Source organism: Elaeis guineensis, chromosome 13 (genome assembly GCF_000442705.2).
Source record: "Elaeis guineensis isolate ETL-2024a chromosome 13, EG11, whole genome shotgun sequence".
NCBI lineage: Eukaryota > Viridiplantae > Streptophyta > Magnoliopsida > Arecales > Arecaceae > Elaeis > Elaeis guineensis.
In genome coordinates, this window is record NC_026005.2 from 19,381,118 (window position 1) to 19,396,628 (window position 15,511).

Consider the following 15,511-nt stretch of genomic DNA (forward strand, 5'->3'; position numbering starts at 1 on the left):
ATAACTATAAATATAATCCTGCAGAATACATTTCAGACGGTCTCACAAAAAGCAACCAAAAAGACGGAAATTAATGATTTTGTCTTCACAACAACCCTAATGGCAGCAGCTTGTAGAACCCCTGGGAGTGCTGGGCCTCATCTAAATTCCATACCTTCGGTATTTCTTTGTGCTTGTCCTTATTCTTTCGGTATGAGAAATTGAGGGGCGGGTAGGACTGCAAGGCCAAGTACTTGTGCTCCTTGTCAAAGCTTAGATATGCTGCCACGTGAATTCAGCCTCCTGAAACGAGCCGACAATCTCCTTGACCCTTTGGATGGTTTTGAAGTGATCGGCAAAAGGCATGCTGGGAGTAGTTTCGAGCATACCGTGACAGAATATATTTCTTTTTCTAAGAAAGCTAGTCACGGCGTGCACCTTCAGATAGAACTTTCACTTGTCTAGAACTCATTTTAATTTGGCTAAACTATCATTTCAGGATGCTAACTTTCAGATTATATCTCAGGACAAAAACTCTTTGATATTTCTTAGAAGGATAAAATCTTTTAAAAAAGTTGTAAAAGCCTACGAGAGCTAACATTATTAGAATTTCTTAACAAAATGGGTCATGCAACTTTTACACATGACTTTCTTACGTGGCATAGCACCATCTGACTTAGCAAAATAAAAAAAAAAACATAAGATAGAGGAAAAAAAAAAAAAAAAAAAGGATTAGGAGACGATCCGAGAGATACAGACTTTTGGAGGGTTGGTTGGCTAAAGATTCTGGCGCCGATCTCGCCAGAGAGATGGTTGGACGAGGGGTCGAGGTAGTAAAGGGCGGAGCAGTTGGGGTTGGCCGGAATCATGCCGGGAGCCGGAAAGGAGCCACTGAAGGTCGGTCTCCGTGGAGATCTTGTTGAAGGAGATGTCGAGGGTCTGGAGGGGGAATATGCCGCTGGAGGGGGCATTCCCGGCGGCGCAGGTCCCAACAGCGTTGCTAGAGATATTTAAGGATCTCAAATGCGCGCACGAGGTGACAAGAGCCGAGACGTCGACGATGAACCCGACCAGGCGGTTTTCGGCAAGGTCGAGCCTGGTAAGGCGGCCGCGGCAGCGGAAATCGGCGGCGGACCCGATGGTTCCGGTGAGGTTGATGAAGGCAAGGGAAAGGGATTCGAGGTAATCCATGGCGAAGAGGGTGGAGGCGATGGAGCGGAGGTCGGTGCTGAGGGGGAGGCGGTTGAGGGCGACGGCGGCGACGCGGGAGCTCTTGCAGTAGACGCCAGCGAAGGAGCAAGGGTTCCTGCTGGGTCTCCAGCTCGGGAGGATCTGGGGGTCGGGGAGCGAGCCCTTGAAGGAGATGAGAAGCTCCAAATCCTCCGAAGGAGATGCAGCTCCTGGGCGAAATAGAACGGAAAGGACGAGGATGGAAAACCGGAGGGAATCCATCTAGAGACGAAGCTTTCTTCTTACAGTAGTAGAGTTTCCGGTTTCTAGAGTTTGGGTTCTGCCATTAACGGTGGAATGGAGGTCCAGCGTGATAGGGAGGGAGAGTCCAAGGCAAAGGCTGGAAGGGCAGAAGAGGAAGAGGGTTGGATCAGCTTAAGCTATGCCACGTCAGATATAAAGAGAGTTATGTGTAAGTCACTTGAATTTTTATCTTAAAATGGACATTATCTGAAAGTTAGCATCCTAAAATAATGGTTTAATCTTTTAATTTATATAATCTTCTATTATATTATATAACATCAGAACTTTTGAAGCCCGCAGGCCTCAAAGCCCCAAAAAGAAATTCTGAAGCAGTGTTTTATTTTTCTTACACGTACCCAATGTTCCACAATAGCAAAAATATTTCTTTCTAGAATCCTATGAAAATAAGAGTTTTCTAGTTTTTTCATCGTTAATTATCCGCATTCATCTAAGATTCTTTAATTTGTCTCGTCTTATATAACTACAACTAAAAGGGATCATGGATAGAAAAATAATATTATACAATAATTTTTTTAAAAAATAAAAATATTTTGTCATTCATTTTTATATATATCTAGTGTCGGCTCTTCATTTTCAACGCCATTCTTTTCGTACAAAGAATGAAAGAAAAAACCCTTCACGTGTGCACTTGCAACGTATTTGTTTGCATAGCTGAATATAATAATAATAATAATAATAATAATAATAATAATAATAATAATGTTATTATTTTTTGGTGCAGAACTCTAGTTTATATCATTTCTTCCTCTTTTTGATATGTGTAGTGTAACACAGCACCGGTTTCATGCCGAGGCTTGTTCATATTCTGGTTTGTTCCTCGGAGATTGGTTTACATATATATATATATATATTGTTGGGGAATATCCACCGACCGCCTGACGGCCCGATCGACCCACCGACCGACCGACCGATGGTCGGAGGAACTGACCGACCGACCGATGGCCGGAGGAACCGACCGACCGACTTACGGTCGAAGGGACCGACCGACCGACTGCCGGAAGGACCGACCGACCGACTGACGGCCGGAGCGACCGACTGACGGACGCCATCACCGGCTAATTATCGGCTCACGACCGACTGAGGATATGTCGGGCGCACCTTTCCCGACCGACTGAACCCAGAGGTCTGATGGCCGACTCACGAAAGACTCGCCGACCAACGGAGGGGCCCGACGCCACTCAGCTGGCCACCGACTTAGGGTCGGTCGGCTCCTCCAATCGCCGTACAGCCGCCAGACCTTGTCAGCTTTGACAGCGATATGCGGCACGGCTATCTAGGGGCATTGTCCCGCCGAGGGCATTGTCAACTCTGGTGATTTGACGGCCACACGGCGACATGACACTTTCACGGCGACTCTGACAGTCTACAGTGAGTTGACAGTTCCTCACTTGTCTGCGCCATTAATGATGGCGCCATACCGTGCTCCACTATATAAACCGGAGAAGGCAACAGTGCAAGGGATCCGCTCCATCGCTCCCACTTCTCGACTTCGAAACCACAGGTTCGCTCCTCTCTCCCCCTCTCTCTCTCTCGATCGAGCTCTCTGTCTTCATTTCACTGTTGCCCAGTCACCTCTCTGACTTGACCGTCGGAGGGTCCCCGCCGGAGCCGCCTCCGGTCAGTGCGGACTTCTCGTTTTTGCAGGTGCACGCTCCCCGACGATCGGGCGACGAGGCGATTGGCCGCAACAGATTGGCGCGCCAGGTAGGGGACAGCATGACAAAGACAAGAGCTCAACGATCGAGGATCACCGGATCGGCGAGGCACTCTTCCCGCCGGGAAGAGGCCCCCCCATCACCGCCGGTGGCGGAGCCCAGCTCTCCGCGCCCCGCAGTGACCACGGAGGCGCAGATTGCGGCCATCGTACGGCAGATGACCGTACTGACGGACGCAGTCAAAAGCCTCCAGCAGCAACCGGCGGCCCGTCCGATGCCCTCCAGGAGCAGCCGCCGACGACCGCGCCGATCCCCGTCGCCTCCATGCGAGCGCCCCCAACAGCGCTCCCACGGAGAAGACGGGGGACGACCATGGCGCGACGACCGACGGTCCCAGCGGCCCTCTCCTTCCCCGTTGGAACAGGCAAGGAAGGAGAAACGACCGCGCACGCCGTCGGCCTCTCTCTCAGAATCTTCCGGAGACTCCACTCCCGGGGTCTCCCAGCACCGACGAGCGGACGACTACGAGCGCCGGTTCGAGGAGATCGACCACCGACTCGCCCAGTTGCAGATGGACGGCCAGAAGTCTTCGAACGACGTCGACTTCCAGACCGCCCAACCCCTCTCCCGACTGATCCTCGACGAGCCGATTCCCAGTCGGTTCAAAATGCCGCACGTGGAGCCGTACGACGGCTCCACCGACCCAGTCGACCACCTCGAGGGCTATAAAGCTCTCATGACGATTCAAGGGGCAACCGACGCTCTTTTTTGCATCGGCTTCCCCGCTACGCTCCGCAAGGCTGCCAGGGCCTGGTACTCCGGCCTCCGGTCGGGAAGTATCCACTCCTTCGGGCAGCTCGAGCACTCGTTCGTAGCCCATTTCAGCACCAGCCGAAAGCCGCCGCAAACGTCGGATAACCTTTTCTCCCTCAAGCAGGGGGAAAATGAGACGCTCCGACACTTCGTGGCGCGATTCAATGCGGCCACGCTTGAGGTCCGGGACCTCAACGAAGACATGGCTGTCTCAGCCATGAAGCGGGGCCTGAGGGCGTCCCGATTCACCTATTCTCTGGACAAGACCCTCCCCCGGACATATGCCGAGCTACTGGAGCGCGCATACAAGTATATGCGCGCGGATGAAGGAGCGTCCGACCGATGCTTGGCCGAGCCCAGGGGCCCGAAAGAAAAGCGGAGGAAAGGTCGGGAGCCCGCCGAATCTAGCAGGCCCCCGACCGATAGTCGGGTCTCGCCACCCCGACGAATCCAAAAGTCACCCCGGCAATAGACTCCGAGGCCGGCACGCCCCAGGTATGACTCCTACACTCCTCTCTCCGCTCCTCGTGCACAGATTCTAATGGAGATCGAGGGGGAAGAATACCTGCGACGGCCTCCGCCTCTGAAGGCAAAAGGCCTCGACCGTCGGAAGTACTGCCGATTTCACCGAAGCCACGGCCACGACATCGAGCAGTGCATCCAGCTGAAGGATGAGATCGAAGCTCTCATCCGCCGGGGGTATCTCGGCAAATTTCGGAAGGGTCCGCCGACCCAACCAGTTGTCGATCGACGACCCCCGCCGACTGAAGAAGCGGCGAACAATCAGCCGACGGCCGGAGTCATCAATATGATCTCCAAGCGGCTGGGCCCGGGGACGTCTGCGGGAGGGGAGCCGACGAAAAAGCTACGCCCGGACGACGTAATCACCTTTACGGAGGACGACGTTCGGGGCATCCAAACTCCCCACGACGACGCTGTTGTTGTGTCGGCAACAATAGCCAATTATGATGTAAAATAAATTTTTGTTGATAATGGAAGTTCAACGAATGTTTTGTTTTACTCGACCTTCTCCCGAATGCAACTGTCAACTGACCGACTTAGGAGGGTCTCCGTGCCCCTGATCGGCTTTGCCGGAGACGCTGTCACGACAGAGGGAGAAATTACCCTGCCCGTGACGGCCGGCACCGAACCACGGCAAAGCACGGTTCACCTAACTTTCGCGGTCGTCCAAGTTCCTTCGGCCTACAACGCCATACTCGGACGGCTCGGATTGAACGCCCTCAGGGCAATTGTCTCGACGTACCATCTCTTTGTTCGGTTCCCGACCAAAAACAGAATCGGGGAGATGCGCGGAGATCAACAGCTCGCCCGACGATGCTTCCAAATCTCCGCTCAAAGCGATGAGTCGAGAGGTTCTCTGACAATCGACAAGCTGGACCAACGGGAGGAGGAAGAACGAGGTTCGCCGGCCGAGCAGCTCGAGGCGATCCCGATAGGAGAAAATCCCGACAGGAAAGTTTGGGTCGGGTCTCAATTGCTCGATATCGAACGACGCCGACTGACGGAGCTGCTGACGGCCAATGCCGACATATTTGCTTGGTCGGCAGCAGATATGTCGGGCATCCTCCCAGAAACAATAACCCACCGACTCAACATCGACCCGACGATGAGACCGGTGAGGCAGAAGAAAAGGTCCTTTGCTCCAGAAAGGCAGAGGGCCATCGACGAAGAAGTGGACAAGCTACTCGAAGCAGGCTTCATCCGAGAATCCACGTATCCCGATTGGCTCGCCAACGTCATCATGGTCAAAAAAGCCAACGGAAAGTGGAGGATCTGCATCGACTACACCGACCTCAACCGAGCCTGCCCAAAAGATAGCTTCCTGCTTCCCAAGATCGACCAGCTGGTGGATGCGACGTCCGAATTTCGACTGCTCAGCTTCATGGACGCCTTCGCCGGATACAACCAGATCCGGATGGCGCCGGAAGACGAGGAGCACACCGCGTTCGTGACTCCCAAGGGCCTTTACTGTTATCGGGTGATGCCCTTCGGACTGAAGAACGCCGGCGCCACCTACCAGCGACTCGTCAATAAGGTCTTCAAAGACCAGATCGGCCGCAACATGGAAGTATACGTGGACGACATGCTGGTAAAAAGCACGCAGATCCCGGACCATGTTCAGGATCTCGAGGAGACCTTCCACACCCTCCGACGACACCGAATGAAGCTCAACCCGACCAAGTGTGCTTTTGGGGTGACCTCAGGGAAGTTCCTCGGATTCCTCGTTTCTCAGAGAGGGATTGAGGCCAACCCTGAGAAGATAAAGGCAATCCTCGACATGCGTCATCCGAACATCAAGAAGGAGGTCCAACAGCTGAACGGAAAAATTGTCGCTCTTAGCCGATTCATCTCTCGATCAGCTGAAAGGTGCCTCCCGTTCTTCAAAACTTTGCGTCACGCAAATGAATTTTCTTGGTCGGATGAGTGCCAACAGGCCTTCGAAGACCTGAAGAAGTACTTGGCTTCCCCACCGCTGCTCGTAAAGCCGCAGGATGGGGAGACCTTGTATCTCTACTTGGCCACATCTTCTGAGGCGATCAGTTTGGTGCTCGTCCGAGAAAACGAGTGCCGAACCCATCAGCCTATCTACTACACCAGCAAGGTGCTCCATGGCGCAGAGGCCAGATACTCGGAGACGGAAAAGATGATTTTTGCTCTGACCGTCTCCGCGCAACGACTCCGTCCATACTTCCAGGCCCACGCCATAGTGGTGCTCACCAACCAGCCCCTGAGGGCGATACTGCGCTGACCCGACACATCTGGACGACTCACGAAGTGGGCGATGAAGCTCAGTGAGTTCGACATTCAGTACCGACCAAGGCCTGCCCTGAAAGCTCAGATCTTGGCCGACTTCATCGCCGAATGCCCGACAACCGACCAAGGGTCGGGAGCTGAAGACCCAGGACGAGATGCGGTCTCTGAGCCAGACCCGATCTCCACCTGGGTACTCCACATCGACGGAGCCTCAAACGATCAGGGAAGCGGGGCCGGGCTCCTGCTCATGAATTCGGATGGGGTGGTCACCGAGTACGCCCTCCGGTTCGACTTCGAGGCCTCCAACAACCAAGCCGAATACGAAGCACTCCTCGCCGGCTTGAGGATGGCAAGGGAGCTGGGCGTCGGCAGCCTCCGGGCATTCTCCGACTCTCAGCTGATCGTAGGGCAGGTCAAGGGCGAATTCGAGGCACGAGATCCGACCATGGTCAAGTACCTTCAGAAAGTGAAGGACCTCGTGGCACGCCTCAAGTATTTCGAAATTTCCCACATCCCTAGGTCGGAGAACGCCCGTGCCGACGCACTCTCCAGACTGACGACTTCGGCCTTCGACTCCTTGGGTCGGACGTTCGTGGAGAACCTCGAGCAGCCGAGCATCGATCGGGTCGAGGGAGTACAGCAGCTAACGTCCGAACCAAGTTGGATGGACCCGATCGTCCGGTATCTGACCGACGGGATCAGTCCCGAAGATCCCACGGAGGCCAAGCGACTCCGATGGTCGGCCTCACAATATGTCATCATGGACGGCCGACTCTACAAGAGGTCGTTCTCCCTTCCCCTGCTTAGGTGTTTGGGACCGACCGACGTCGACTACGCTCTCCGAGAGGTTCACGAAGGAATTTGCGGGAATCACCTGGGGGGCAAGTCCCTGGCCTACAAGGTCTTGCGACAGGGCTACTACTGGCCTACCATGAAGAAGGATGCGGCCGAGTTGGTCCGGAGGTGCGAGCCATGTCAAAAGTACGCAAACATCCAACACCAACCGGCCAGCCAAATTGCTCCTATTGTCGCTCCGTGGCCCTTCGCCCAGTGGGGAGTCGACATTCTTGGTCCATTCCCACCAGCATCGGGTCAGAGGAAGTTCATAGTCGTCGTCATCGACTACTTCACCAAGTGGGTGGAGGCTGAACCATTGGCGCAGATCACCGAGCGGAAGATGGAGGAATTTATCCAGAAATCCGTCATTTTCAGGTTCGGATTGCCGCACACCATCATCACCGACAACGGACGGCAATTCGACAACCAGGACTTCAGAGACTTCTGCGCCAGGTTCCACATCAGGCACCGACTGACTTCGGTCGGGCACTCCCAGTCCAACGGCGAGGTCGAGGTGACCAACCGAACCTTGCTCCACGGACTCAAGACCCGACTAAACGAAGCCAAAGGTCTCTGGGTCGACGAGCTGGGCTCCGTTCTGTGGGCTTACCGAACGACCCCCCGCGTTTCGACCGGGGAGTCGCCTTTCAGTTTGGCCTACGGAACGGAGGCCATGATCCCGCTCGAGATTGGCCTGCCATCTTCAAGGGTCGAGCGGTATCGAGAGCCGGACAACTCCGAGAGTCGGAGGGCCGACTTAGACCTCCTCCCCGAACTGCGGGACGAGGCCCAAATTCGCATGGCTTCGTACCGACAAAGGATCACCCGGTATTACAACGCCAAGGTCAGACCGAAGCTTTTCAGGCCTGGCGACTTGGTCTTGAGGAAGGCAGAAGTGTCGAAGCCCTTGGACCAAGGGAAGCTGGCTCCCAATTGGGAAGGGCCCTACAAGGTAGCAGACACCTACGGTCCGAGAGCCTACCGACTGGAGATCCTTGAGGGGAGATCCATTCCCCGAACTTGGAACGCCAACAACCTGAAGCTGTATTGCCAATGAACTTTGTAATTCGATAGTCGGAATACAAATTCAGTTTGAAAGTTCGGAGTTTTAACTCTTCGACTGATGGTCGGTGCTCATCAAGGTCAAGCCCCGACATGCCAATGTGGACTTAGTGTCCTCCTGGAACCAACGGTCTTATCGCCGGTGATCCATCGGACTCTTGCGAAGACCGACTCATCTACATGGTCGGGAGTTGACACTCCTTCGACGATGCGTCGGACCCTTACAAGGACCGATGAACTCTTATTGACGGGAGTTGACACTCCTTCGACGATGCATCGGACCCTTACAAGGATCGATGAACTCTTATTGACGGGAGTTGACACTCCTTCGACGATGCGTCGGACCCTTACAAGGACCGATGAACTCTTATTGACGGGAGTTGACACTCCTTCGACGATGCGTCGGACCCTTACAAGGACCGATGAACTCTTATTGACGGGAGTTGACACTCCTTCGACGATGTGTCGGACCCTTACAAGGACCGATGAACTCTTATTGACGGGAGTTGACACTCCTTCGACGATGCATCGGACCCTTACAAGGATCGATGAACTCTTATTGGCGGGAGTTGACACTCCTTCGACGATGCATCGGGCCCTTACAAGGACCGATGAACCCTTATGGACGGGAGTTAACACTCCTTCTACGGTCGAACTTTCGGGCCAAACCATTAGCTGATAAGCCGATTGGGCCCCGACCAAAGAAAGGCGAAAAGCCCATGCGACTGTCGTCGCGACTCCCGACCAGGCTACGGCCGGTCGAAGGATATTTGGCTTACCACCGTCTATCGCACAACGCGACCTTAGTCGCATCCACGACTTGCCGACCGACCTTCGACCGGCTGGACGATATTCGGCTTACTACCGTATATCGAAAGACACAAAACGAATACCCGACGCAAGAGCATGGGGATCCGACTTGGTGTCGTTCCCCCGACACTGCGCCGGACGACATTCGACTGATCGCATCCATGGAAGCCCGACTACCGAACCTTTGCCAGGTTCGGTCGGCTCCCGACTCAACAAGACGCGCCCGACTGATGAGCTCGACTATCAGAAGCCGACCCAAAGTCGGGACTTACCCTTCCTTCGTAGCGGCACGAGTTGCCGAACGTCCTACCGACTTATGTGAGTTAGCGACTTACACAAGTTAATGACTCACTAAGGCATTCGACTGGAAGAAGGAGACAAAGGGAAAACAGAAGAAATTTTCATTCAAAATTTTCATTCAAAAAGTACAAAGTCGGGTCGAAGCCCGATTACATGTATTTCAAAAAAACAGAAAAGTAGAGGAAAGTCGGTATGGCCCGATCACCCATCTGAGTCGATCTCCTCGACCGACGGGAGATCGGGGATGACTGGCGTGTCGGCCACAAGCGGAGCCGGGTCGACGGCTGAAGCTGGTCCTTCGATCGGCGGGGGACTGGCAGTCGGCGCCGCTTCTTCCGGGATGACTTCCTCCGCAGCAACTACGCCTCCCGACGGCTGGTCGGCCATCTCCTCGGTGGCTTCCTCCTCGGCCCCCGGTGGAACAATGCTGCTAAGGTCGAGCTCCGGATACAAGGCCCGGACTGCCTCCCGACCATCCTCGTACCCCATCCGGTACGAGGCGAAACCCGACTCGAGCATCTCCTCCCGATATTGGTCGGAGACCCTGAAGTCTTCAACCGCCCGGTCGGCCGACTCCCTCGCCGACCTTGCCTCTTCCTCCGCCCGGCCGAGCGACTCCTTCGCCGACTCCGCCTCCGCCTTTGCTATGTCGGCGTCGGCTTGGGCGATCGAAAGCTCCTCCTCGGCCTTGGCGAGCTTCTCCAGGCTCACCCGAAGCTGCTCGCGCTCGCCTTGGAGTTCGGCGGTGGCGCCGTCCCGTTCGTGTCGAAGACGACACACGGCCCGACCCTTGTGTCTGGCCTCCTTCCTGGCCGACTTAAGTTCGGACCCAAGCCGGGAGACCTCGTCTACTAACTTGGCCTCCCGGTCGGCCGATTGCTGAAGGTGGTCGGCCAACATCGCCCTCTCGGCTTCGGCCGCCGCCGACCTCTCCTTATAAGCGGCCCGGACATTGCCGAACCTCCGGTACCCGGCCTCCAGTTCCGACATTGTATAGATCAGCTGCCGATTGCAAATGCTTCGTCAGGATCACATAACAGAAAAAATTTCTAAGGAAAAGAGAAGGTGATGCGAAGCTTACCTCGACCATAGTCGGATAGAACCTGGATAGCATCTCGGTTACCTGTCGAGATCTCAGCGACTCAACGTCGGCCGGAAGAAGAATCCCCTGGCACAACCTCCTCGCCAGGTTGTGGTCGGCCAACGCCGACGCGCCTTCGGGATACTGTGCGCTGGGCGGCACGGATCGGCTCCCCGACCTTGTCTCGTCCGCGGGGTCCATCGCGGCTTTTCCTCGATCGGCCGCCCCGACCGACGGAACCGGCAGCGAGGGGATGCTCGAAGTAGAACCAGCACCCCCCGCTGCGGCCGCAGACGCCGCCGGATGATGTTCGGTTTCCCGAACTACATACGGCTCCACCGCCTCCGGTGATGCCGCCGACGTTCCTTCGGCCGCTTCACCCATCGGCCTCTCCTCCGAACGCGTCGCCGGAGCCGCGAGCGCGATGACGGGCTCGGATTGATCGGTCACCGATGCTTCGATGATCGGCGCCGCTGGAGCAGGCTTCTTCGGGGGGCGCGAAGGTCCGGCCCCCGACGCTGGCCTCTTCCTCGTCGCGAATTGCCGAATCTCCGCGTCTGTCGGCCGCATTCTTGGAGGTGTCCCTGCAATACCGACAAAGGTGTTAACTAAAGAACCGGACTAAGGGTCGGATGAAAAGGAGACCGGGAAATCGGACGATACCTAGTCGGGGGACCAAGCTTAAGCCGGCGTCATAGAGAGCTTGTTCGGTAACAAGCTCCCTCTGCTTCGGGACTGACATATCTTTGAATCGGTGGAAGTCCTCCCGGTCGTCCGCTTCCACCCGACTGTTGTCATTGGCTTCGGTTCGGGGCACGCCCCAGTGAGAAGGAAAGCCCCAAGAAGACGGAGAAGAAACAAAGAAGAATTGGTTCTTCCACCCATGAATGGACGATGGAAGACCGGTGATGAAGGAAAGACCCTTTCGGGGGTTGAAGAGCCACCACCCTCGGGCTTTAGGGTGGGGTCGGAGCACAAAGAAGGCCCGAAAGAGAGAAATGCGAGGGTTGGTCGGCAAGAGCTGACACAACAAAGCAAAACTAATGATGAGACGGACTGAGTTCGGCGCTAGCTGCGTCGGACAGAGTCCGTAATAGTTCAGAAGATTCCGGACGAACTCCAGAATCGGAAGCCGAAGACCTGCGCGGAGGTCCTCGACATACAGCGCCAGCCGACCAGGCGGAGGGCTGTTAACCCGACCGCCGGCCCCTGGGGCGGACAGTTGAAACTGCTCCGGGATGCAATATTGCTCCCGAAGTCGATCAACATTCGGCCCCGAAAGCGAGGAAACCTCATCTTCAGGAGTCGACCGGGAGTCGTCAGTCGGGTTCCCCGACCGAGCTCCCTGAGTCGGATTCCTGGCCATTGCACCGGAACCGAATGAGGAGGAAACGGAGAAGAAGAAGAAGATGAGGAGGACGAAGAGGAGACCACGAACCGGAGAAGCTCCTTTGGAAGCGAGAAAGCTCTACCCGCGATGACTGAGAAATCGCCCGGACAGAGTTTCGGCAGCAAAATGACAATGGTGGGGTCTTGGGTCCGAGGGGTCCTATATATATAGGCCCGTCCGACGGCCAAGATGACTCCGCGCCGATCGAAGCTCCACGGATGCGCGACACATGGCGGCCTCCGGGTGGCCGAGGATTCGGCGTGCCCCGTCCCGGGACGGCCGCACCGCCCATATTAAATGCGGGGGGCGCCGGCCAACCACCTTCGCCACGCGGCGCGCGCGGATGCGGTTTCGCATTTATGCGCCCGCGCCGATTTGCGTTCCCGATGGGATGCCTGACAGTGCCCCACACTCCCGCGATCGACGCCGGATATTCGGTCGTCTGACACCGTATCGTCCGGCACCCGATCTCCTGACACCGACGTAGCGTCTGACGACGACAAGACGCAACGTCTGACACCTGACGCCGACGTGACTTCTGACACCGACTAGACATCCAGATCGCTTGGCATTTATGAGGCGCCTGACATCGGGTCAATCGGCGGTACGGTCGGATCTGTGCATACGACAAATCCACTCCCAGTCACCCAGGATTGCTGCCCGAATGAAAGCATCGGCCAGCTCACCATCCGACTCAGGAGTGGAGGGGGGCAACTGTTGGGGAATACCCACCGACCGACTGACGGCCCGACCGCCTGACGGCCCGACCGACCCACCGACCGACCGACCGATGGTCGGAGGAACTGACCGACCGACCGATGGCCGGAGGAACCGACCGACCGACTTACGGTCGAAGGGACCGACCGACCGACTGCCGGAAGGACCGACCGACCGACTGACGGTCGGAGCGACCGACTGACGGACGCCATCACCGGCTAATTATCGGCTCACGACCGACTGAGGATATGTTGGGCGCACCTTTCCCGACCGACTGAACCCAGAGGTCTGATGACCGACTCACGAAAGACTCGCCGACCAACGGAGGGGCCCGACGCCACTCAGTTGGCCACCGACTTAGGGTCGGTCGGCTCCTCCAATCGCAGTACAGCCGCCAGACCTTGTCAGCTCTGACAGCGACATGCGGCACGACTATCTAGGGGCATTGTCCCGCCGAGGGCATTGTCAACCCTGGTGATTTGACGGCCACACGGCGACATGACACTTTCACGGCGACTCTGACAGTCTACAGTGAGTTGACAGTTCCTCACTTGTCTGCGCCATTAATGACGGCGCCATACCGTGCTCCACTATATAAATCGGGGAAGGCAACAGTGCAAGGGATCCGCTCCATCGCTCTCACTTCTCGACTTCGAAACCACAGGCTCGCTCCTCTCTCCCTCTCTCTCTCTCTCGATCGAGCTCTCTGTCTTCATTTCACTGTTGTCCAGTCACTTCTCTGACTTGACCGTCGGAGGGTCCCCGTCGGAGCCGCCTCCGGTCAGTGCGGACTTCTCGTTTTTGCAGGTGCACGCTCCCCGGCGATCGGACGACGAGGCGATTGGCCGCAACATATATATATATATATACATATATATGTGTGTAGGGGAGAACGGTACCAAAGTTTGGAAACATGGTCATTGTCGAGGTGAAGAATAATCGGATTAGGATTGCTATTTGTTTGGGAGCAAATTCGATTAGGATTATAATTTATTTGGTAATGGTCAAAACAGGCAACACTGCTGGCATGGGGGTGTATTCAAGAAAAATATTTATTTAATTTGTTGCTGACATTTGAGACATCATGCTGAGCTTTGCGTGTTTGTGGTGGTTAATCCTTTGATTACTTTATAATATTCACGCTTGTTTCGCTTGCATCTTGAAGAAATGCCATTTGAGGTTAAGAGCTGATGCTGTCTCGAGATTCTGCTCCATGAGTATTCCACCATGTAGTGGACAAGCAGCTACTTCATTAAGGATGTTACAGGCTGCCTTTGATGTTGCTGGCAGATCCACTTCGAGGGGGAATGAGTATATCTTACCTGCACCTTAGGCTTGGTAATAAAAATGTATATTTATAAAACCATTGTCATTAACATTGCCATCGATGTTGAATATACCTGAAAAATTTTAAGGAATTGACATGAAGTATGCAACATTAGTTCTGTTGTTCATGAATCACGGCGGCAAAAATTTAAAGAACTACCAGGTTGTGCATCATGACCACCACCGTGCCAGTCTATATCATATAAAATGTCCTTCCTGGACGAATTTTTAGCATGTCAAGATTGATTTATATTTGACAAAAGACCGTGATGCTAGATTTCAACAAGCCTCCGCACCTCGCAATCTGAGACTGGTTCATATTTTAAGAGTTTCCTGAGGTAAGTTTCATAGTTAATTATTATGTTTATTTTGTTGATATGAAGAATTTACGGGTTCTCATGATCTTATTACATGACATCGTGATTTGCCTTTGCTTACATATATATATATATATATATATATATATTGTGTTAGCTCTTTATTTTAATACAAATGGACCGAACTTCTTACTTCGAAAAAAGAGAGAGACACCTATATATTGTGCATCGCATTGACCTTCCATTGCAAAATGTATGGCTAGCAAACAATACACGTGCGGACACAAATCATAATCATACGGTAGACGACCAGCACGATACATCACATCACTCTATGTGTAGGTGCCAGGAGCAACATGCGCATGCTCAACTTGTGTCCATGCAGTTCCATTTTCTAGAGGTTGCCGCAGCTCTTGGATCAACATAGGAAATAAATCCGTCGACATACCAATAAATCTCGTACGAAAATGACAGAGGAAAAGTAAAATGTAGTCATGGTGTTTGTTACGGAGAAACACAGGCGTGGCGCCAAAGCAGTAATATTGAGAAAGACAGGTGGTGATCGATCACCGTTATATGGTGGGACCGATCTAAATGGACGGCAGGTGATTTAAAGGAATCTTCTGCATATATTCTCTTCCCTCCCCTCGACGGCCCACCCGCGTGCGTAGAGCAAAATGTGGTAGAAGATGAGAAAGATGAGGACTGGGAAGCGGACGTAGGAGGAGGGTGTGAAGGAAGATGTGGCAGAGAATGGAGAAGAGGCGGAGAACAAGAGGCTGTGGAGCAGATGGCGGTCATATCCCACCGTGAGGGGGCGAACAAGCCCGGCGTCATCTTCGTCCTCGCGTCCGTTTATGGTGTTCAATATTGACTTATGGGAAGGTTAGTATGCATGGTGTCATTATTTCATAAACTTGTGGGAAGAGATTTTGTAGTCCGTTTTTTTGGATAA